General features: G+C 36.8%; 1 protein-coding gene across 1 annotated transcript in view; it reads left to right on the top strand.

Moving 5' to 3' along the window:
* The window catches only part of LOC150102604 (tectonin beta-propeller repeat-containing protein 2), a 364,776-nt gene that overhangs the window by 128,605 nt on the left and 210,670 nt on the right, over positions 1-25,501 (top strand). The gene's annotated exons all lie outside the window — the stretch shown is intronic.

The following is a 25,501-nucleotide window of genomic DNA, read 5'->3' as shown; positions in this document are numbered from 1 at the left end:
TGAGCAAAGAGTTGATGCTCTTTTATCTGGTTGTCTAATAAGAGGTTTAAGAAGGAGAATCCTAAAAGAGTGCCGCTGCCTAAAAGTGAAGCTTAGAAACTTTCCATTTATAGACAAGTCTATATTTCTGCAGTTGTTAATGTATTGGAGAGATTAGTTAGGATATAAAATATAGAATGGGCTTTGTAACCATAGTCTGCTTTGATGATCAGCCATAGTTTCTACATCATAGGTCTTGCTTTAGTACTCACCTTGAATTTTATGAAAAAAGAGACAAATCAGTTGGGTAAGGACTAATAACTTCATATATATGTGGTTAGTGTTTTGGACTCAGAGAAAGCATTTTACAGGCTGCAGCATGACAGATTGGTATACAAGCTGAGAGAAGCAGGGAGGAGTAATCAGAGAGTCAGATAGATATAGGGAACAGGTTGTTTGAAATCTACCAGCAAAATATGTGTGTGTGTGTGTGTGTGTGTGTGTGTGTGTGTGTGTGTGTGTGTGTGTGTGTGAGAGGGAAGTAGGATTGACATCTGAGAAAAGAGGGTAGATTATGTAGGTCACGGGATTTTGTTCTAGGGTCACTACTGTTGAACTTATATATTACTAATATTTCATGTGTTAAAATGATCAGTAAACATTTTATTTACATCTTTATTTTGTTTAAACATATATGTTGCAATGTGTCAATCTCACCACTTTATTAAAATGTGTGTTGTATGTGATTGTCCACTCCTATAAAAAACCACACAGGTTAAACTACAAGGTTAGATTCATACCAAGTGTATCATTTAAATATTTGGTTTCTTTCCAATATATTCACTAATTTGAAAGTATTAAAATATTTTAATATTTTAAAATTATTTTAGTATTAAAAGTATTTTAATATAAACAAAATAATTATCTTGTCTTATTTAAAAGTATCTTTTAAATAAGACAAGATAATTTTCTTTATATAAATCATTATTTTATAATGATTTATATAAAGAAAATTGCAAGAGATTCACTTTCACACTCACCCACTTGAATTTTAAATTCAGGAATTGAAAAAATCCAACAAAAAACAAAACAAAGAAAGTAAAATCCTTTACTTATCATCTCTAAGATTAAACAACTATATCTTTTTAATATCACTAAGCAACAAACAAACAAAGAAAACAAATTATTTTAGTAATCCTCTGTAGGACCTAACGACAATAGCCTTTTAATATAATCAGTCCCAATAAGGAATTTTTTCACACTGGCTCAAAGTTAAAACTCTTTACAAATAAAACAACTCATCCTACTTCTGTAGCTTCAGTATAAGCAATTCTTGGGGACATTTCCTTACTCCAGAAAATTAAGCATGAAAATGTGATGAGTGATGTGAACGTGAGTACAGAGTAAGAGGTGAAGCAAAACATTAGGAGAGAGAGAGTAATATAATAGATTAATGAGAATAGTAGTGCTGTGAGTGATAATGATAGATAGCATCAGAAGAGTTGATAATGATTGAGATGACATCTCTCCCACCAGTTGGAGAGAGTGACCATGTGGTTTTGACTTGGAAGATTAATAGACATGCAGGAGTATCAAAGAGACGGGAATATATGTGGAACTATAAGGCTGGTGATTATAATAGTCTTAGACATCAACTTGGGGAAGTTTCATGGAGGGAGGAATTGGAAGACCAGGATATCATCAGTGCTTGGGAAATTGTGAAGGAATATTTGTTAGCAGCAATAGTAAGTTGTATTCCACAAGTAAAGAAGAGGACACAATTTGGTGTAAAGTGGATGACAAACAATATTAAACAGCAACTGAATGTGAAAAAGAGGCTATGGAAGAGATATAAGGAGACAGGTGAAGAGCAGATACATGAAGAATATAAGACACACAGGCCAGGAGAGTGACTAGTATGGTAAGGAAGGCAAAACTGGAATATGAGAAGAGATTGGCCCAAAGATCCAAAGAAAATTGTAGGGAATTTTTTAGCTGTATGGCCAGCAGGAGGAGAAATGATTGTGGAAGAATGACATTGTGGGATGAAAATGGGAATAGAGTGACTGATGCAGAGGACATAGTGGAATTGTTCAATGAATACTTTATTGGTGTTTCCTCTCTTTTAACAAAATAGCTATAACAAAAATACTATTAATAAAATACTCCATAAAACAACAACAAAAACGAATCTAGATTACAGTAAAACCATAGCCATCCCGTACGTTAAAGGGTTATCAGAAAAAATCAACAACAGAATCCTACAACATTATAACCTCAATGCCACCTTTAAACCACCCACTAAACTTAAAACCATATTCAACTCCTCTAAGGATCCTCTCCTCCCATTAGCACATCCTGGAGTCTATTGCATCCGCTGCACCTGTAACTTACCATACATTGGTGAAACAGGACGGACAATCCCTATATGCAAGAAAGAACACATTAGACACATTAAATATAACCATTATGGTGAAGCAGGCCTCTCAGACCATGCGCTCAACACCTTACACCAAATCAACTGGAAAAGCACCTGCTCTTTACACCACACAAAAACCTGGTATGAAAGGAAATTTAAGGAAGCCTGCAAAATCCTGATAAACCACCCAAATATCAACAATGAAGATGGCATGAAAATTCCAAGGATCTGGATGGCACACATTCAGCCTACCTAATATATAAGATCCAGCATAAGTCAGGACTCTAGCCAATCTTCAGCTACTATTAGAAACCATTTCATACCAACTGGCTGGAATGTACAAGTATAATCATGATGTTAATATATGTATATAGATAGATACTTGTTGTTGTGCCCAATGTATTTCTACAACCAATAGATAACACTAATAATAGGACTCTAGCGTTGATGTATAATTTTTTTTTTCCACCAGAGGTCAGGCCAACGATTGTTGTAGCGGTTGGTCAGTATCTTTAACAAACCAGTTTGATTGTAGTGTAGCTTCTTTTCTGTGTATAGTTTTATGCTCCAGAAGATGACCTTGACATAAAGGTCGAAACGTCGAATGTAGATTTTAGTTATATTAAACTAAAGTTTTTATTCAAACACGGAAGTTGTCTCCATAATTTTCAAAAATGCACTTTATTGGTGTATTTCATCCTAGAGGAGTAAATTTTAATACTAGATGGCTAGGGCAGGTTCGAGGCTTAGAGGTGTAGGAGGAGAGCGTGTTCCAAATACTGAGTACTCTGGATGTCAGTAAAGCTGTGGGACTGGATGGTATTTCACCATGAGTTTTGAGAGAATGTGCTAAAGAATTGACAGCTCCTTTGACCTTGCTTTTCAATGAAAGTCTGGCTATGGGAAAGGTGCCCAGGGAATGGAAGAAAGATAAGATAGTGCCATTGCATAAGGGCAGTAGCAGACTGCAAGTGTCTAATTATAGGCCAGTCTGTGTATCATCAGTAGTTGTTAAGATCTTGGAGAAATTAGTGAGGGACCGTATACAGCATTGGGCAGATGAGGATAATGTTATCTGTCAGAGTCAACATGGATTTGTGAAGGGACACTCTTGTTTTATAATAAAGTTACAAGAGTAGTAGATGGGGAAAGGCATATACTGGCATTTTCTTGGATTTAGCGAAGGCATTTGACAGGATGCCACAAGATAAGCTGATATTTAAGCAGCACATGGGTTTGGATGTCAGGTTGGTCAACTGGATTCAGGATTGGATGTCCGATAGGTATCAGTGAGTTATGTATGATGGGGCAGTTTCAAGGAGGCAGAGGGTTACGAGTGGGGTCCCCACAGGACTGGGACCTATATTGTTTAACCTTTATATCAATGACATTGTCAGTGGATTGCAAACTGGTTTTGCCCCTATTACCACTGCCTTTTTTAAAAGTAAATATTAAGATTTTTGGTAGTGCTGTTAATATCTGCATTAAGGGATTAATTTTGTCTGTATCATGGCTAACAATTTATCATAGCTCAAATATAGCATTTGCTGGTGTGTAGATTGTTTCTCTATCATGGAATTATTTAATTTTCAGTCTTACAACTGAAAGGTTTTTTTTTCTCTTATGATCAAATGAAGAAGAGGTTAAGTCTTTCATAATGGGTACCAATTTCTCTGGGAGGGGGCCAAACTCTAGGAATTGAAATTCCAGGATATGAAGTGAGATAGGTGACTAAGATTTTAAAAGAGATAGTTGGGGCTAGTAAGATTTATTCTTTCATGCTGTACAGTGGAGGAAAATATTTAATTGTATTAAAGATGTGGAAACGACGGATAAACTATTACAGAGTTTTATATTTCGATGGTAACACAGTAATTCCCATAATGTGGGAAGCCAGGTTAAAACAGTAAAAATCAAGAGATTTCCAATGGAATATATGGAGAACAGTAAGGAAATTCTTATCTAGTCATTCTCAAAGTGAGGTAAAATTAGTAACATATGAAAGGTTATATCAAGTGAAGATCCAAACTGGTTTTCTGGTGAGGTCACTTTCACAGTGGATATGAAGATGCCCGTACTAAATTTGTTAACATTGGTATAACTCGAGTTATGGTGAACTATCCCAGAGTACAGAAGAAGTATCTGTGTTGTGGTTCATATGATCACTGCAGTGGCAACTGCCCCAAATCTAAATGTTTCAACTGCATGGAGATCAGACATATATCCCTTATCAGTGTCTTAAACCCTGTCAGAAATGCGATAGTTCTGAACACTGTGTTAACACCTGTCCTTTTAGAACTTTCACTGAAAAATTGGGAGCACTGGTAGGGCCATTTAGAATAGTGTATATATTGGAGGAGCATAAAGAAGAGTTCCTGGATCTTCCAATTCAGTCTAGTAAAGACAGTGCCTTCAAACAAACCATACTTGATAAAATCACAAAAGGTACAAGACCAAATCAGCCAGAAATTAGTTCCAAAATTCCAGAACTGCAGTAGCCACTTTCCCAGTCAAATATGGATGGAACAACATTAGTTGAAATTACCAATAATGAACCTACTATAACAAATGAACAGATACAAGACAAAATGCAAACAAATTAAATTGTTATACAAGGAGAAACCAAAGAAACAGAAAAGCAAGTAAGACAACCAAAAGAACTTAATATGCAGACCAGATCACCAAAAAAGAAAAGATGAATTAATAAAAAAATGAGGATAAACAAAAAAAAAAAAAAAAAGATGTGTTAAAAAATGAACTAAATCTAAAAGAAGAAGAATAAAAAAAACATAAAGATAGAGAAGGTTGTGGATTGCCAAACGAAGATTCCCAGACGCAGAAGAGTTTATGGTATATGAGGAACCATCACATGCTAATAAAGGGAAAGCAAGATATGTAATTAAAGAAGAAATAATGAATTCGACTGATTCAAAGTTTTCTCGGTATGATTATCATCTACATGAAAAGAAAATAACTAGCTTCCAAATCAAGACTGATAGGCATGAAATTGAAATAATGGAAAGCAACTGTAAAAAGCTGGAAAACAATTTACAAGAAGCAGGCTACACAGTTGCTCCTTTACAAATTGAAGAACTCATCACGTTCATCCAAAATCTAGAAGTTAAAGACTTACCAGTGACACTTCACTAATCATAGCATCTCCTTTTTGCATTGCCTCATTAAATGTACAAGGATTCCACAGGGCAAGTTAAACACGAAGCTATATGGAAACTTATGTTACACCATAATATCAGGTTTTTGTTTCTCCAAGAAACATACTTTTGCAGATAACTTTGACAGGTAGATATCCATTATTGAAGCTTTGGAAGATTTAACAGGACTGCAGTAGACAATAGACTGGAAATACTGTAGATGTGTAATAAGATTTATAAATGTTTATGCTCCATCAACTGGAACAGTTAGACGAAAATTCTTCCAGGAATTTTAGCCATATTTATATTATTATTATTGTTACATAACACCTCCAGGGAGACCAAAGACTCATCGAGGGATGGCACTTACTCTACAACTCTTCATCTTCACCAACTGCAACTACCTTCATCATCTACACCAACCAACTCCATCTACTGCTGACCACCACCACCACTAATATCACAGACAATCACAAACATCCATGCCCAATGCGGGATTCAAACCCGCAACCTTTTGGCTGGAGAATGGATGCGCTACCCACTCGGCCAACCAGGCGGCCGAGTGGCTAGCGTACATCATAGCAAGTGGAGATTGGAATTGTATTGAAAAACCTCACATTAGGCAAAATAGGAGGACACCCCAGGAGTGGAAAAGTGGGATATACACAGTTAAAAATATGTCTCAACAATGCTCGACTAGTAGACGAAAGGAGGATTCACAATCTTAATCTCCAGTCTTGCATGTACACGCATCAAGGTATTGGTACCTTGATTCGTGTCCATGTCTTGCTCTCTTCTTCCCTTATAAATAGAATAATTCAGATAAAATATCTTGACATCAACATTCATGACTTATTTTTAGCAGTGTTAACAACACCAGACAAACTATTTTATAAAAAAAGATGTGTTTATTAACTGCTTATATTTCACTGAATTTCAAATCAATATCATCACAGCACAGCATGTATACACGACAGTGAGTATGTGAAACAATACAACTGTAGTGGAAAAAAAATCTGAATTCCTATTTTGGTGCCCTCTAGTGTTGTAAAATAAATAAATCATCAAAATAAAAAAAAATAAAAATTACAGCGATGTGGAAGTTGCTTTTAAGATAACAGTCACCCAAATTTTTGGAAAATTAATGTTCAGGCGGCTAGGAGAATTCTTCATAGCCATGGCTGACAAAAATAATCTTTTGCATCTATAATCTTCTAAATAGCACATTAGTTTTCTTCCATTTAATCCTGTGTGAAGGGGGTGTCCAAAGCATGGTCTGCCAGTCCTAACTTGCCATAATAATGGTAGCGAATGTATTTTTTATGTTCTTCCAGGTGGTTGTTAACAGATCTTCCTGTCTGCCCATAGTAGGCCAAGTCACAATCACAGGGAACTTCATACACTCCAGGATGTGCTAGAGAGTAAAGTGTATCCTTAGATGAGCAGATCAGAGTTGCTAATTTAACATGAAGTGTGAATGTGTTGCAAAGGCCATGCTTCATCAGTACTTTGGCTATCTTTTCTGATGTACCTCTGACATAGGGAATAGAAATGGTAATGTTGTGGTGTATTAGGGGGAGGGAGGAGTAATCGGACTATGTAGTATTTTATCTATTTTGAAGGAATTGTAGCCGTTGGCCAAGAACGTATGGTGCAGATATTTGAGTTCTGTAGACAAAGTTGTATCATTATAACAAATGACTCTGGCTCTGTGTGCAAGCATTTTTAATATAAGCAGCGAAATATAAGCAGTTAATAAAACATCTTTTTATAAAATAGTTCGTTTGGTGTTGTTAAAAATAAGTCATCAATAACCTTCAACACCTTAGCTTATCTGTTAGGTTGACATCAACATGTCAGATCATAATCCAGTTATACTTAAATTCTATTGCATGGAACAAGTAAAGATCAGTTCTGGACATTGGAGATTTCTGCCAAATTTTCTGTTGATCTTTTTCAACCAAATTTCAGACCCTCTGTTCAAACTGGAATAATATTACCCGTAACTGGGATATGTGGTTAAAATGCTAACAAGCAGTAAAACAGAATATGATTGAATTGGGAAAAGAACAAGCTTGCCTCAAAAGATAAAAGTTGAAGGACCTGTATAAAGAGAGAGAAGCTGGTTCATAGCAAACCAACGCAATGGTATAGAATGTAGCAACATCATTAGAAACATACAGATAAAAGTGGAAAGGCAGAAGGAAGTAGAAGAAAGAAATTTTAAAATAATACAGCAGCACTTAGCAAATGGCCCTTTAGCTGCATTCTTCAATTCACTAAATTTTGCAAAGAAAGGACTGTCACTCAAATCTGCATTAATTGTGGTGACATGTTCATCACTCAAGACATCCTTGACTCCTTTCAAAAACTATGAAACTTTTTGAAGACAATAGTGCTGTGGGAAATTATAACTCTTGGAACATTAACAGCTTTCCTGCTCATATCCAAGATGGGCTTGACAGACCCATTACAGCATCTGAAGTTACCACAGCCTGTAAAGAATACCAGACACGAAAATCCCCAGGACAGAACTTTACCACAAGGCCTGAAATTTTATTCTTCCCATTCCAGTTATATTGTTTAATTCTTTTCTCTTGTCAGTACATGTACCAAGTGAATTCATAGCAAAAAATTTCAAATAGAGATAGAGATCATATCTTAATCTGCAGAATAGACCTGTTTCTCTCTCTAATACTGTCTACAAGATATTTTTCTGCATTATCAATAACAGGCTCAAAGTGGGAATGAGATACATAATTTAAAGCACACAGGTGTATGGAGTTCCAGGCTGAGCAATAGAATTGAATCTGTTTCTGCTATGTGATCTACTCCACTTACTGAATACAAAAAAGCAGCCAATGGCAGTGCTATCATTAGACCTTACTCAAGCATTTGATAATGTCTGGCACTCCTTTCTGTTCTGCATCCTCCAGCAAGTTGGTGTTTGTAAAAATCTGCTCTCCATTATTAAAGGAGCCTTTGCCAATTCATCTATCTGCTTCCTACTTATCAGATCCAGTCAAAATTCAAAAAGGAGTCAAACAAGGTTGTCCATTACCCTTTGCATTGGTTCTTGAACCTTACTTGCAGGAAGTCAAGTAAGACAATGCTTAGACAAAGTCTTACTTGACAAAGTCAAGTAAGACAATGCACATACTGTGCGAGAAATAATGATTCCTTCAACTATAAAGGAAAATGAGGTATTAACATATGCTGATGATATAGTAGGTACTTTAAAGGTTAATGATTCCAAATACATTTTTTTTGTTATTTTGGAAAAATTCGCCGTGCTCAGCGGACTAACTGCTAATGCAGACGAGACAAAAGTTTTTACATAACATAACATAACATCATTGGCCAGAAGGGTGAAGCAAGATGCTTTTATTCCCCGTTGTCTGATAAGGAGGATGAATTGAAGGAAAGATTTATGAGCTGAGAGCTCGCCCTGGGGGGCACGGAGATTAGTCATTGTTGCAAGTATTTAGGATGGCTTTTGGCCTCTTGTATTTGAAGAGGTCAGTCTCTTCATAGTTTGCTGCTTGTTTAACTAGATCGTTGGGGTGTGTAGAGATCTTTGAGAAAAACTTTTCTGCTGTAGATAATAGGAAGGAGTAGATGTAAGGGATGTTTGTATCTCTATGCAGTTGCACGTTCCTTACAAACCACGGTGCATCCAATATCATGCGTAAACACCTATTTTGCACTCTCTGCAGTCTGAGGATGTTGGAGTTGGATGTGTGGCTCCAGGCTGGAGAGGCATATGTCAACATTGGGCGGATCGTCAACAGGTAGAGGAGCACTTTGATTCTGGTATTCAGTCTACTTTTTCTATTTATTAGAGGGTAAAGTTGTGCAATAGTTTTAGATGCTTTCGTACATAAGGCTTTGGTGTGCGGGTTGAACGTTAATCTTTTGTCCAGAATTACTCCAAGATATTTTGTTTCTGTTTGCCAGGGGATTTTGGTGTTGAAAAGATAAAGGTCCCCCATGGGAGTTGCCATTCTTCTGGTGAAAAGTATTGCTACACTCTTCTGGGGATTCACTTGTAATCTCCATTTGGAGAACCAATGTTCTTGTTGTAGTAGGTTTACTTGCAACTTTTTAGTGACAAGATGAGGTCGTAGAGATCTGGCAAGAACTGCTGTGTCGTCTGCATAAAGTGCTAAGATGGATGACATTGGGTTGTGCGGGATGTCTGCCAAATATATTGAGAATAAGATCGGAGCTAATAGGGAACCTTGAGGAACTCCCGCAGAGATCCATCGCTGACTTGAAACTGTACCATTTATTTTGACTTGTATGTGTCTGTCCTGGAGGTAAGATTTAATTAGGTGGACGATACTTGATGGTATACCTGCTGAAATGAGTTTGTGTAGTAATCCCAAGTGCCATATTTTGTCAAAAGCTTTCGCTATGTCAAGGAAGACTGCTCCGGTGTGCTGGTGCCAATTGTATCCGGTGGTGATATACTCAATTATCCTATAAATTTGTTGAGTAGTACTGTGATGTTGTCTGAATCCAAATTGTTCCTTAGGAATTATATTTAACTCATTTACTGAGGCGTGGAGTTTAGAGAGAATGATTTTTTCAGCAATTTTGCCTAAGTTTGAGATTAGGCTGATGGGTCGATAGCTTTCAGGCAGGTGTGGATCTTTACCTGGTTTATGCACTGGGACTACATCTGCGACTTTCCAATAGCTGGGGAAATAGTTAAATCGGAACATGGCGTTGATTATGGTGGTGAGATGTACAACAGCTCTTCGGGGCAGCAGTTTTATTACTCTATTTGTTATGCCATCTGGGCCAGGGGCTTTTTTATTCTTTAGCTTCTTTAGAATTTCATAGATTTCCGCTGATCAGGTGTTTGGAGGTATGTTGTTGCAGGTATTGGTGACTTTCAGTGCATGTCTGACATGGAGGTGAATTTTATAGACATGTTTGAAGTCCAAGTTGTCATATGTAGGGCTACATTGTTTTTCTAGGTGCTTTGCTATCTCTTCAGCTTTTTCTGCATCCGTGTGTACTAGTCCCGTGTCTGACTTGAGTGGGGGAAGAGATTTGCTTTTGTTTCTGAGACTTCTTAATATGTTCCAGATGGAGTGATCGCCGGGTGATACAGAGGCTAGTTTGGCTTCCCAAGTTTTGTTCCTATAAGCTTTAAGTGCTTCTCTAACTTCATTGTTCAGTTTGTTGAGAATCCCCTTATCCTGAGGTGCACAGGTGTTGTGATACCTTTTCCTTGCCTTTGTTTTTGTTCCTAATTAGATCCATGATGTCTTCTGGAAGTCGGTTTGGCTTAAAAGTGGTTTTGGTAGAGGTGACAACCTTTATGGCTGAGGTGATTTGCTGAGTTAGACGTTTGACAGCATTTTCAATTTCTTTTATGGAGCTGATGTGAGGGACAGGTCCAATGTGTTCTGATAGTACTTCTGGAAGTTTTTTCCATAAGATAAAGGAGTGGGGAGGAGGCAGCAGTTGTTCTTGCTTATCCAGCTGGAGCAGGATTGGATTATGATCAGATGTCAGCGCGTTTAAAGAGACTAGGCTATACTGTAGCTTAATATTTTGTAATATAGCAATATCAAGTATGTCAGCTGTGCCATACGTACTGTGATGGGTTGGTTCTATAGGGCCTGCCACCACTGCATAATTTGAACTGGAGTAGCTAAAGAGTGTGTAGCCATTTCTGTTTGTAGTTTTACTGTTCCATGACGGGTTTAGATCACCGGCAATGATGACTTGATCATTATTGCCTAGGACGGCATCTAGATCTGAATATAATAGATTCTTTGATGGAGGGTTGTAAGCTGCATAAAGTGTTAGTTTCCCAGTTGAGGTAGTGGGTACTACTATTCCTGTGAGCTCTAGATTTTTGGTTAAGGGGCTAGTTACAGAGTGGTGATCGATGTGGTTTTTTATGAAAATGGCGGTGCCTCCTCCTCTGTATTTTATTCTGTCATTTCTGTGGAGAAGGTATCCTCTAACTTTGGGGTTGTCTGCTGGTCTTAAGTGGGATTCGTTTATTAAGATGATGTCTGGGTTGTATCTTTGTGCAAACTCTTGGAGTTCCAGAATCTTGTTTTTAAGTCCATTAGCATTCCAAGCAATGATCTGTAGGGAAACTGGATTGCTTTTATTTTTTATGCATTTATGCAAAAGTTTTTGGAAAATGGGATCTTGGAGGCATTCCTTTTGGACTAATCCTAAGAGAGAACTTCTCACAATACTTGGAATTCCCTTCTCCACTTACCCAATACAAAAACTTACATACAACAACATTGAAATCTTAGAATACTGGAAAATTGGCCACTTTCCTTTTCTTCTTCTTAAGCCATAGTACTTAAAACCATAGTCTTCCCTGCTCAGTTGTACATAATAAATATTACATACATTACAGAAACTGTAGAAAAGCAATTATACAGTAAGCCTGTGCAATTTTTTTGGTCCAGCCGATACCAAGAAGTTAAAAAGGAATTTCTTCAACTATCAAAGAAAAATGGAGGCTTTGCGCTTCCAATCTAAAATTCTGCTATTTAAGCAGTGCATCCTCAAAAATTCATAAAATGTTTAGAGTAAATGAATATGAAGATCAAAAAGTTGAGATTGTTCCTGAATATTACAGCATTCTGTGCTTAACTTTAAGATTGTTACAACATTCTGGCATTGACATTCTTTCCATAATGCATAAAAAAGTAAAATTTAGTATATAGAAATCTTTAACTTCTTTTGCCACAAACTTCCACAGTTGGGTACTGACAACAGCACTTTGTTTCATAAGTTATTAAAGTTGCAAGGATACTCTAACAGGAGGGATCTTGCTTGGAGAAAGTGGCTGTAAATCCATGAATGTTCACTGGGCCAGTTTGCCAGTTCTGAGGGATGAAAAACCCAAGTTTCCAGGTGAAAAAATCCTCTACCACCATATGAGACCAGCTATCTCACCTTTAGTCGAAAGAGATTAGATAAAGGTTCCTCTCATCATGGACATGAATCGAACCCAGGTCTTTCCGAACAAAGAGCTTTGTCTATACTGAATGAGATATGAAGATTTTCCTACATGATTAAGTTTGCATTATTATTACTTTCCTATCACTTGCTCTCTGAATTATGCAATATAGCCATTGCAAAACTTTTATACCTCCATATTTAAACATTTCTAGTTGAATATCATCTACTACATCTGCCTTTCCATAATTCACGTTTTTGGTGGCTTTTTTTTTTACCTCAAGTATTGATATGTACTCCTGTTTGCATTCCTCTTGAAAATTTTCTGCTACTGCTCTGTCTCTGCTTGTTTTGTTTAACAGTCTTTCAAAGTAATTTAAACATCTAGATATCCTTATCTTCAGTTTTCATGCCACCTTTATCATCTTGGTTTCTTTTTGCAGTACTCTTTTCACCATTTCTAATCTTTTTCAGTAGTCTCCAGAATATTTTGTCACCTTCCTAATATTTATTTTCTATTTTGCCAGCCTGGTTGGCCAAGTGGTTAGTGTATCCACTCTCCAGCCAAAAGGCTGGAGGTTCGAATCCTGCCGTGGGCATGGCTGCTTGTGATTGTCTGTGAAAATACTAGTGCTGATGGTGGTGGTAGTGGTGGGAAGGAGATGGCATTGATGTAGTTGTGGTTCATTGTAGTTGGTGGATTGAGTAGTGGAGACAGAGAGTTGTAGAGTAAGTGCCCTCCCTCAATGAATCTTTGGATTTCCTGGAGAATATTATTATTATCATATAATAATAATAATAATAATAATAATAATAATAATATTCATACTGAAGTTGTCTTCACATGACTTTTGTTTAGCTACTTTTACAAATAGCTCAGCTCGTACGTTTTTCTCTGTATCCTTTTAGGGCATCTGCTGATTTCTTTGCTAGGAAATTTCGGTATGCTTTCTTCTTACCCAGGACTAATGCTTTAACATCTTGTGTCCACCATGGTGTTCTTACTTTTATATCCTTGCAGACAACTTCACTGCATACCTCCCTAGCTGAATCAATCAGTGTTTCCTTTGGAGTTTGCCACTGTGACTCCAAGGGTTTTTTTTTTTTTTTTAAACTACAGTAAACCCTCAATTTAATGGACTAATAGGGGCCAAGCCATGTCCGTTAACCACCTTACCGGCCATTATGGATCAAATATGCATCCTCATATACTTCTTATCCATCATATATTTCAATGTAATATCAATTGTATTACAATTTTAATATGCACTTTGCATCCATGATAAACTGGACGTATATATGTTGAAAATTTATTTATCACTAGGTTAGACTATAATAGATTTAGTTTAATCCTTTATCCCAGTGAGAGCAAACAAAGTTTGCGCCTGAAAATATCTTCAGGACTAAATATAGTGTTGTACTATCTTATCCAGTAAGTAGTGCAACACCAGGCAACTCGTGGCAAAGGTGGAGCAAGCTACCAGGCACTTCTAACCCAGTATCTCCCATAATGCAAAACACATTTCCTATGTGGATATGTATACTGTTATGCATTAAAGGGATTGGCCATCTACCCAGACTAGTTTCGACCTTTATTGAGGTCTCTTCAGTGGGAGCCAGGCCCAGAGCTGGAGATACCAGGCAGAAGCAGTAGCAAGTCATCTGTGCCTATGGTGTTGCACGACTTACTGGATAAGATAGTACAACACTATATTTAGTCCTGAAGATATTTTCAGGCGCAAACTTTGTTTGCTCTCACTGGGATAAAGGATTAAACTAAATCTATTATAGTCTAACCTAGTGATAAATAAATTTTCAACATCTTTCTCTAAATCCAGAGTAATTTTTAAAAAAGGTGATAAACCTTTTGGCAACTCCCATAGGCACAGATGACTTGCTACTGCTTCTGCCTGGTATCTCCAGCTCTGGGCCTGGCTCCCACTGAAGAGACCTCAATAAAGGTCGAAACTAGTCTGGGTAGATGGCCAATCCCTTTAATGCATAACAGTATATATACATATCCACATAGGAAATGTGTTTTGCATTATGGGAGATACTGGGTTAGAAGTGCCTGGTAGCTTGCTCCACCTTTGCCACGAGTTGCCTTGGTGTTGCACTACTTACTGGATAAGATAGTACAACACTATATTTAGTCCTGAAGATATTTTCAGGCGCAAACTTTGTTTGCTCTCACTGGGATAAAGGATTAAACTAAATCTATTATATGGACGTATATATGTATATGTCTTGGCCGGTAGCGTGGTTAAATCGAGAGTCCGTTATATCACCAATTTTTTAAAATAAAAATATCTGTAACATTATACTGCAATTTTATCAGTATTAGCACTGTAATAACAAAAAAATTGTTTTACACACAATTTTTAACACAATTTTCACACTTTTAGATAAGTAAATATGAAGTTAATGTTTGATGTTGAGGCACTTGGTTTAGGTAATCCTGCTTTGAAAAAACTATCAAGTTTTTTCAAAGCAGGATTACCTAATTTTGGATTCTGCTGTTTTTTTATCATTAACTCCCTAAAATTACGAAAATGTGTGTAATAAAACTGCCACAGAAAGTTACGCCACGTGACAAAAGAACCAATTACACTGCGATTGGTGTGATCACGTCCTAATCATTCGGCGAACATGTTTTATGAGCAGTGACTCATTTATGTCGGCTAAATTACTACAGTGTTTTTCCAACATATGATTGTCTATTCGCCAAAATTTGTTAAAAATAACAGGAAATTAATAACAAAAAAAACTGTTAATTTAATTATAATCAAATCTTGGTTAAAAGCATTTTAAAATTAACAGGGTGTTAATTTTCACATGTGACATACGGACCGGAAATTTTGTCCGTTAAATCCGAAGTCCGTTAAATTGAGGGTTTACTGTATTTCTTTCTTCAATAATGTTTTACATAGTTGAATCTACAGTTTACCTGTAAACGCTGCACAGCCTTTTTATACCTTTCTTACATACTGTTCTTTTCAATGGGATATTCATTTTTATCTTACTTAGAACTAATTGGTGGTCATTTCCAATTTTTAATCCTCTGTACACTCTTGTATCTTGAACCAGAATGAAGATATCACTATCAATAATGACATAGTCGATGAGATCTTTCTTCTTCTTCTTCTTTTTATTATTATTATTATCCCAAGACACAATGGAGTGAAAGACTCATCTAGGAGGTCCTTTTGTCATACACACAGAATTTGAATGCCTTAAACACATTCAAATTCTCTGCAGACACCACACTCTCAGGCAAAGCATTCCAATCATTCACAGTTCTGCATGCAAAAAAACCTGCTGCTCACACCCCTCTTATACAGCTTCCAGGGATGTCCTCTGGTTCTCCACTGATTCTGGTTCAACCTCCTTACTAACTTATAGGTCTCTATCATATCACCTCTTCTTCTTCTTATCCACTAGACTGTAAATTGCATCTTCTTGATCTTTCCTCATATTTGACATTCCAGAAATCAGAAACTACCTTAGCAAGTCATCTCTGGATCCTTTCTAACATCTCTTCATCCTTTTGAAAACCAGGTGACCAAATCTGTGCACAGAAGTCCATGTGTGGCCTAATCAAAGCCTTATACAATGGAACAAGAATCTCCTTACTTCTGCAAGTCGGTGTCCTCCGCATCATTCCCAGAATTGTTTCTGTTGTCCTCACAATTTTGGTAATGTGTCTCCTAAATTTCAGATCCTTATCCACTATAACCTCAAGATCTCTTATTTCCTCCACCTCTGACAGTATATCCCTGCCAAGCATAAATTCTACATCCCATCTTTGTTTTCCAAATTTTAAAACCTTACATTTTGCAACATTGAACTTGCATCCCCATTCCCAGTCATTCAATTTATTCAAGTCTTCTTGTAAGGCCACAACATCTTCTCTACTCTTCATGGTTTGTCCTAACTTTGCATCATCTGTAAACAACTGAATATATCCATCCAAATTGTCACCAATATCATTAATATACAAGTTAAACAGCAATGGCCCTAAAACAGACCCCTGAGGCACATCACTAGTAACTTTCCTTTTCCTGGATATTGCTCCCCCATACACAACTTGCTGATACCTATCAGATAACCAGTCTCCAATCCAATGCTCTAATCTGATATCCAACCCCATCCATTCTAGTTTGACTATCAACTTATCATGTGGTAGTCTATCAAAAGCCTTTGTGAAATCTAACCATGTATCCCTCTCCTCTGCCCAAGAAAGCCATCACCTTATTGTAATAAGTAAGTTGATTACTAAAACATGACCTCCCTTTAGGAAATCCATGCTGTCCATCAAAGATAATTCTATTGTTGTCAACCCTATTCTGGATCCTAGTTCTCACCAGTTTCTCCAACAACTTAACCATAACACCTAATACACAGATAGGCCTATAATTTGATTGCCTGAGTTTTATCAACTCTCTTATGAAAGGTACAATCTTGCTCTTCTTCCACTCCTTTGGAACTTACCCAGTGCAAGACTCATATTAAAAAAATATGTCAATGCAGATTTCAGTTCTCTGGCACATTCCTTCAGAATATGTGGTGATATATTATCAAGTCACACAGCCTTATTAACATCAAGTTTGCTCATTTCCTCATATATCTCTTGCTCATTTACAGTCAGTTTCTCATCATCAACTGCTCTCAAACCCTCCATGATGTTACATTCACAAGAAAGACTTTTATGAAACTACTCATTAAATATCTTAACTATATCCTCTGCAGCAGTTGTTCTTATGCCATTTTCTCCAGTCAGTGTCATCCTTCCATAATCATTTTTTTTTTTTTTTTTTTTTTTTTGCTGACTAATCTCTTAATTTCTTCATTCATTTATTCATTCATTGAAAGAACTCTCTAGGTTTCTTTTTTGGCTTCATTAGCTAACTGCTGCTCATACTTCACTTTTTCTACCCTTACCAACCAAGTCACCTTCCTTTCCTGGTCTTTGTAATCCTCATGGAATTGGTTATTACCACTTCATAATATTTTTTTTCATTGTATCACATGCTTAATCTCTTCATTCATCCATTTGCAAAATGTAAGGTTTTAAAATTTGGAAAACAAAAATGGGATGCAGAATTTATGCTTGGTGAGAATATATTGTTGGAGGTAGAGGAAATAAGAGATCTGGGGGTGATAATGGATAAGGATCTAAAATTTAGGGGACACATTGCCAAAATTGTGAAGACAACACAAAAGCTTCTGGGAATGATGCGGAGGACACTGACGTGTAGAAGGGTCCAAAGGCGACTGACTAAGGTAGTTTCTGACCTCTTGGAGTATGAGGAAAGATTGAGAAGATGTAATTTGCAGAGTCTGGTGGAGAGGAGGGAGATATGATAGAGGCCTACAAGTTGGTAAGGGGTTGTTATAAGATCAATGGTGGAGAAGTTCTACAGAGAATAGTGGGAGATCAGGGGAGAACCAGAGGTCATCCCTGGAAACTGTATAAAGAGGGTGTGAGTAGGGGAGTGAGAGGCAGGTTTTTTTCGTGCAGAGTTGTGAATGATTGGAATGCCTTGCCTGAGAGTGTGGCGTCTGCAAGGAGTTTGAGTGTATTTAAGGCTCGGTGTGTGTGTGTGTGTGTGTGTGTGTGTGTGTGTGTGTGTGTGTGTGTGTGTGTGTGTGTGATAAAAGGACCTCCCAGATGAGTCTTTGACTCCATGAAATAATAATAATAATTTCACACCTACCTTATTTAACCTTCTGACCCTTGGAATATATTTAGACATTGCTTCTACTAGATAGTTCTTGTTGAAAGTTTATTTTTCACTAGGTTAGACTATAATAAATTTAGTTTAGTCCTTTATCCCGGTGAGAGCAAACAAAGTTTGCGCCTGAAAATATCTTCAGGACTGAATATAGTGTTGTATTATCTTACCTGGGTAAGTAGTGCAACACCAGGGCAACTCGTAGCAAAGGTGGAGCAAGCTACCTGGGATAATATACTGGGATAGGAGTGTTGGTAGCTTGCCCCACCTTTGCTACAAGTTGCCCTGGTGTTGCACTGCTTACCCAGGTAAGATAGTACAACACTATATTCAGTCCTGAAGATATTTTCAGGTGCAAACTTTATTTGCTCTCACTGGGATAAAGGATTAAACTAAATTTATTATAGATAGTTCTTGAATACCCCCAAGCTGCATTGATCTCTTTTCCAACTAACTCCTCATTCCATGCTACACTTGCAAGCTGTTTCCTGAACTCCTCATAATCACCAGCCTTGTAATTCCACATATACCATTTTCTCACAGAGATCCTCACACTGTTGGCAACCACCCAGGTAATTGCTTCATGGTCACTTTCACCAACTGGAGGGTGATTTGACACCTCATTTATAATTACATCCTCCTATGATATGATCAAATCCAAGACCCTCAATCCTCATGTGTCCTATGTTACATACTGTCTGAGGTAGTTGTCCCTCAAAACTCAAGAAACTCATTTTCTTTACTTCCAATTGCTGTTTCATTATTCCAATCTGTATTGCATAATTAAAATCATCCATAATAATCACCCTTTTCTTCTTTGCTTGGCTAATTGGATTATACATTTCATAGTCACTACCATCCACATTACCAGATTATAACAACATCCAATTTATGTCTTCTCTCTATGTGAAGTTGTGTACATTTTTATGTTGAAACGTCTGTACTAAAGTAATGACTAGTCCATATCCTGAGCAGAAATCAAGCATATACCTACTTACTGTTATTATCAGCTTTGCGCTTTTCCCCAGATTTTCCCAAAACATTCATAATATGCCTAGTGGGATTGATTTACTTCTGTGCTGAATAAGAAAATTTAAGATGTAGGATTAAGAATGTAGGAAGATTTAAATCAAGTTTTAGCTTAGAAGGATGGACTGTATTACACAAGATGGATGGCATTCAGGATCTGGCAGTGCAGTGATAGTAGATAGAGAACTAAAGATTCATAGGGTATTCTGCATTGCTCAATTGACCACACAGGGAATGTTCATCATTACAGAAGCATAGATTTGGTCACTTGTGTTTTTAAAAACATTCAGAACCGAGGCTCACAACATGGGTATCCATGTTAGGACTGCAATATGCAAGCCTCGCATTACCGGAATCAACATGCAGTGTCATCTTTAGTGGTGCAAAGAGCATGTACAGTGGGACTTGAAAGCTTGGAAAGCTGTGTTATGAAGTAACGAATCATGCTACACCCTCCACCGAGTAGATGCACCAGTGTGCATAACTCCAACTATGAAATTCAGTGGTGGTAGTGGTGTGAAGATGTTGTCCCATTTTTCATGGTTTGACCTTGGGCCTCTGTTTGTGGTGCCACAAGCATTGAACTCCAAGAGGTATCTGTATGAACATTCTGGATAATGCAGTGCTTCCTCTTTGTGTGTTTCTATGGAACTGACCATTGTCTATTTCAGCAAGACAATCACTTTGTCATAAGGCTGCTTCAGTACCTGCTTGGTTTGTGGACATAAACATCACCACACTTGACTCTCTTTCACAGAGCCCTGATTTGAATATCCATGGGGTGAACTGAAGCATTGGGTGAGGTCAAGGAAAATCTGTCCCATAACAGTCCAGGACCTCATTACATGCCTACAGGAAGAATGATCCAAAATTCCCATTGATTGCTATCATACACTTGCAGAAAGTATGCCCCATAGGATTGCTGCAGTCTTTACAGTGAAAGCAGGATTCTACATCTTATTAAGGTGGGTACCATGACTGTTTGTTCCTCGCACTCTGGTGCCCATTGACTTCTTTCCAAGCACTATGTGTTGTTAGTTGAGCAAGCCTTCCATGATGAGTCTGCTGACTCCATGGAGGTTGGTGTGATAATAATAATAATAATTTGTATTAAAAAATATTATAGCTGTTAAATTCTTGAAAGTGGTTTGCATTGTGTTATTTTCTTTTGCTACTCCTTGTATTTAAAAACTTGTGACTAGTAAGTAGCCTAAGTGTTTCACATTGATGACAACTGAAGCGAATAATGTATGTTGGATGCAGAAAATGTTTGAATATTCAAATATATATTTTACCTTAAAATTATCATTGTTTTGAATTGATGTTTCTGTAGTGTGAATTGTCCATTCCTAGTTCTTTTATTGATTGTTATGTCTGTTTTTCGCCTGATAAATAGAGATTTGTCATTATAATAAAGAAATTATCATTGCTTTGTTTTAGGTATTTATTTTGAAATTCAAATAAATTTATTGAGAAAGGCAAGTGAGTATAAGATATTTTTATGAATGCACAAGTTTTTCTGGTTTAGCAGGTTCTGTAGATAGTTTCTGATATTGAGGCCGTGTTTTAAGATAACTAACAAATTTAATAAAATATGACCCTTCAAGTTTCATAAGTTGTCAGACTTACATCATCAAGGATATTAGTAAAAGTTGTGCAGAAAAGAGACTAGAAACAATTAATTACACAGATGTTATCAGAACTTCACCATTCATATATATAGGGTTATTCAGAAGTCTGTGAAACATTTTAAACATTTGAAACTAATAAATTACCTCATTGTGTCCCTTTGCTGATGTGGTAGACATCAAGCCGATAATTCATTTCATCCCACACGCATATGAACATGTGATGGCCAATCAGTGTCACAGCTACAGTAATACTGTTGCAAAGTCCCATGAGATTAGTGGGAAGTCAGATCTCAAATATGGTGTCCTTCATAAATTCCCACAAGAAAAAGTCACATGAGGTTAAATCCGGTGACTTTGGGTGGCCACTGCATTAATGCATCATCATCTTGACATGTGCATCCTATCCAAAGTTGTGGCCAGTTTTTGTTGAGGTACCTTCACACTTCAGTATGGTTATGAACCAGATATCAACAGCCATCTTGTTGATAGATGTAATCATCACTGTCTTCATTAAGCTGTGGCATCAGCCAATTTCTCTAACATGTATGTACATCATCCCTGTGACGGTGGGCTCTGCAAAGAAAAATGGCCCATGCATACGCACATTCAAAATTGCATAAAACATATTCACCTTTGACGACATGTTCAATGACTGCATTGGGATTTCTGATCCCCCAAATTCACACATTGTGCTGATTCACCTTCTCACACACACACACATGAAAAGTTGCTTCATCGCTAATGATGAATGACTTTGCAAAACCACCATCCTCAAACCTCTCCTATAAGTCCTGCAGAAATTAAGATGCTCTTCTTTGTCTTTAATGCTGAGAGCCTGATGTAGCTGAAGCTTGAAGGGTTTGACCTTCAGTCTCTTATGGAGAATTCACCACACTGTTGGTTGGTTGGTTGTGAGATACCAACTTCTAAACTTGCATGTGTAGTGGACTTCCATGGACTGTGCACATAGGCCTCTCTGACATGATCCACTGTTTCTTCATTGGCCCTGAATGTCCCAGACAAGGAGCGATGCACAGACAGCCTTCATCCTTGAATTTCTCATACCACTTCTTGATTCTGTTGTACACATGTGGTTCCTTCTGGAATTCTTGAAATTGTTGCTGCACTGTCACAACGGATGTGATTCTTGCATATTCTAACACACAAAATGAATTTTCATGCTTACTTAGTGCCATCTGTGCTACTACTGTTTCCTAGTGGCAAACCACATCAACTACCTCATAGGCAATTTCCTCAAACCAGCTTGGAGAGTTTGTCATTCTTTCGTCATCATAAAACTTACTACTATCTGTTGCATAGTTTATTAGTGTTGAATTTTAAAATGTTTCACGGACTTCTGAATTACCCTGTATAAACAAATAACCGAAATTAAAACGTTGAATTAAAACATGCAATGCTACAGAATTTTACAGCAGCAACTAGCATTGTTCCAACACCTATACAGTAATTAATTTAACACTTTTATTCTGGTTATTTATTTATACGTATGAATTGTGAAGTTCTGATAACATCTAATATGTATACTTAATTGTTTCTAGTCTCTTTTTTTTTTGTACAACTTTTGCTAAAACTGTATAATGTTGGAAGCTGACAACTTAAGAAACTTGTAGGATTATATTTTATTAAACTCATTAATTAGCTTAAAACATGTGGTCTCAATACCGCATATGGTTTCTACATACAGTTTTTATGTTTATCAGAATATGGGTTAAGAAACATTAATCTAAGTTTTTTTTTTTTTTTTATCAACTGGAAGCCTACAGTCTGCTGTAATAATGGAACTATTCAGTAGAAGGAATAATTATCACATTAATGTTTTATATTTATTTTGTTATGACTGTTTATTCATTTAGATATAGCATGTTGCTATGTAAATATTCCAATGACTATTTATCATCAAGGATACATATAAATTACATTGTAAGCTGTAATAGGTTCCATTATTTGGTATGATAGGACATTTTTGATGGATGGTGATGGCAGGGCAATGATAAGTACTTAGAATATTATATAACCTTCATGTGAATACAGATATGGGATTAGATGAGTTATCAGCTCACATATTAAGGAAATGTTGTAGGGATTTGGCACTGTCTTTGTCCACAATGTTTAAGTATTGTCCAAAGAGAGAGTAGAAGGAAGGGAAAATAATTCTTTTACATAAGGATATGAATATAAAGCTGGTGAAATGGATGGATACACATCAGAAACTAGTTGATGGAGGAGTTGATTCTCTGAAAAGGTAAACTTGTGGAGTGCTGCAAGTCACTGTACTTGGGATGCTGCTTTTTAATATAGGAAATGATCTGAGGGGAAAATATTCAGTTGTTTTCTGATGATGTTAAACTGGGTAGAGTAATTAATGAAAATGACGTTGAGATCTTGCAGAATGATTTAAATAGAACTGACGTGGGCAGAGTTGTATGGCTTTAAGTTTTTAATGTGCAAAGTGTTAGGTTTTGGGATGGAAAAATTACCAGCAGTGTACTACATTTATAGGACAGCTGAAGGAAATTGATAATGTCCAGTTCTTATGGGGTATTGGTAGACAAAGAGTTAAAGTTAAGTGGACATATTGCAGAAGTGTCTAAAGCACGTGGGTGGTCTGAAATGTTCTTGGCCTCGACCATAGATGGCAACACTATTGGCATGTTTTTTTTTTTTTTTTCTAAGTTGGTACATCTGTCATAAGCATCCATGTGAAATTGCAAGTCATTTCTATCAAGTAGTTTGTTTTATACAGCTGTCTGAAACAAAAGTGTTGTCTATATTCCTTGAAATGGATAGAATTCAGTATCATGCTGTTATAAAATTCTTTGTTAAAGAATGTTTAATGCCAAAAGAAATTCATTCGAAGTTCATAAAAGTTTATGGGTACTCTTCTCCTTCATTTTTGACAATTAAGAAATGGGCTGCCAAGTTTAAATGTGGCTGTACCAGCCTTGAAGATGATCCACGTGAAGGACGTCCAAAAAGTGTAACAACACCAGAAATCATTGGTCAAGTGCACGATATGGTATTGGATGACCAGCAAGTCAAAGTGCATGAAATTTCTGAGACTATAGGCATTTCGAAAGAATGTATAGGATATATTTTGCATGAAGAATTGCAAATGAAAAAGTTTTGTGCAAGATGGGGTGCCGCGCTTGCTCACAGCAGATCAAAAATGCACTCGCATGAAAATCTCTGAATAGTGCTTGGAGCATTTTAAAAAGAATAAAACTGATTTATTTTGTGCATTGATTTATTACTATGGATGGGACTTGGATTCACCATTACACACCAGAATCCAAACATCAGTCAAAACAGTGGAGAGAAGCCAGTTGTTCAGTGCCAAAGAAGACAAAGTCGGTTCCATCAGCAGGAAAGGTCATGGCATCTGTGTTTTGGGATGCTTTGTTTATTAATTATCTTGAAATGGGTAAAACAATAACCAGGAAATATTATTCTGATTCTTTTAACCAGACTAGACAAATAAATTCGTGAGAAAAGACACATGGTTTGCAGAAGAAAAAAATCATCTTTCATCAGGACAACGCACCTGCCCACAAAGGTGTTTTGGCAAGTGGAAAATTAAGGGATCTGCACTATGAATTGTTGGAGCATCAACCCTATTCCACAGATTTGGCTCCCTCTGACTTCTATTTCTTCACAAAACTAAAACTCTTCCTCGCAGGTCAGCGTTTTTCTTCGAATCAAGAGGTGATTGCAGCTGTAGAGGGGTATTTTGCAGATCTTACTGAGAACCACTACAGGGATGGGATAATTGTGCTGGAGCATCGCTGCAATAAATGTATTAGTCTTAAGGGAGATTATGTTGAAAAATAAAAATAATTTTGAAATTATAAATTCATTTTTACATTGTTGGAAGAACTTTTCATGGTCTGAAATCCTCGTAGTTCAGAGAATTACCTATTGAACAACACAATGAGCAGCAGAGATAAGGAGTTCATTATTCCATTTTATAAGGCTTTTATACATTCCAATCCAGATCACCTTGAAGAGATCTGATCAGTCAAGTTTCTTGGAGATGAATAAGAGGTGAAGGGGGATTCCAAAACAACTGATCAGAATGTCCGTGAGTCTGTGAAATGCTTTTATGAAGATAGGTTGAAGATATGTGGGTTACAGAATGGTTTGATAGGCAGAAAGGGGGGGGTGATAAAGACATACAAGTTACTGAAAGGGTTAACAATAGCATTGATACAGAGGAAATTTTTCAGTACATGACTAGTGTGGAGAGAATTAAGTCATCCCTGGAAATTGAGTAAAAGTGTGGTTAGCAAGGGTGCAGTGACTAGGGTTAGTCATGAATGCTTTGTCAGTGAGTGAATTCAAAGAGAAGTGTGTTGGTTATTGTCAAATAATGGTTAGTGTTTGCTGAAATGTTTAGTAGGTCTCTGTCAATAAGTCTACAGACTCTATGGAAATATCTGTGTACAAGTAATAATACTTAATTTTTTATTAAGAATGTACACTTTCTAAGGAAATAAAAGTACATTAAAATTGAAACATTAAATCTTTCACAATGTGTTCAATTTACAAATTGAAACACATTGTGTTTCAATTTGTAAATTATGTTAGTCT

The sequence above is a fragment of the Typopeltis vanoorti genome, chromosome 10 (genome assembly GCF_054136105.1).
Source record: "Typopeltis vanoorti isolate ZY-2024b chromosome 10, IOZ_Tvanoo_1.0, whole genome shotgun sequence".
NCBI lineage: Eukaryota > Metazoa > Arthropoda > Arachnida > Uropygi > Thelyphonidae > Typopeltis > Typopeltis vanoorti.
This window is presented reverse-complemented; position numbering and strand designations above follow the sequence as displayed.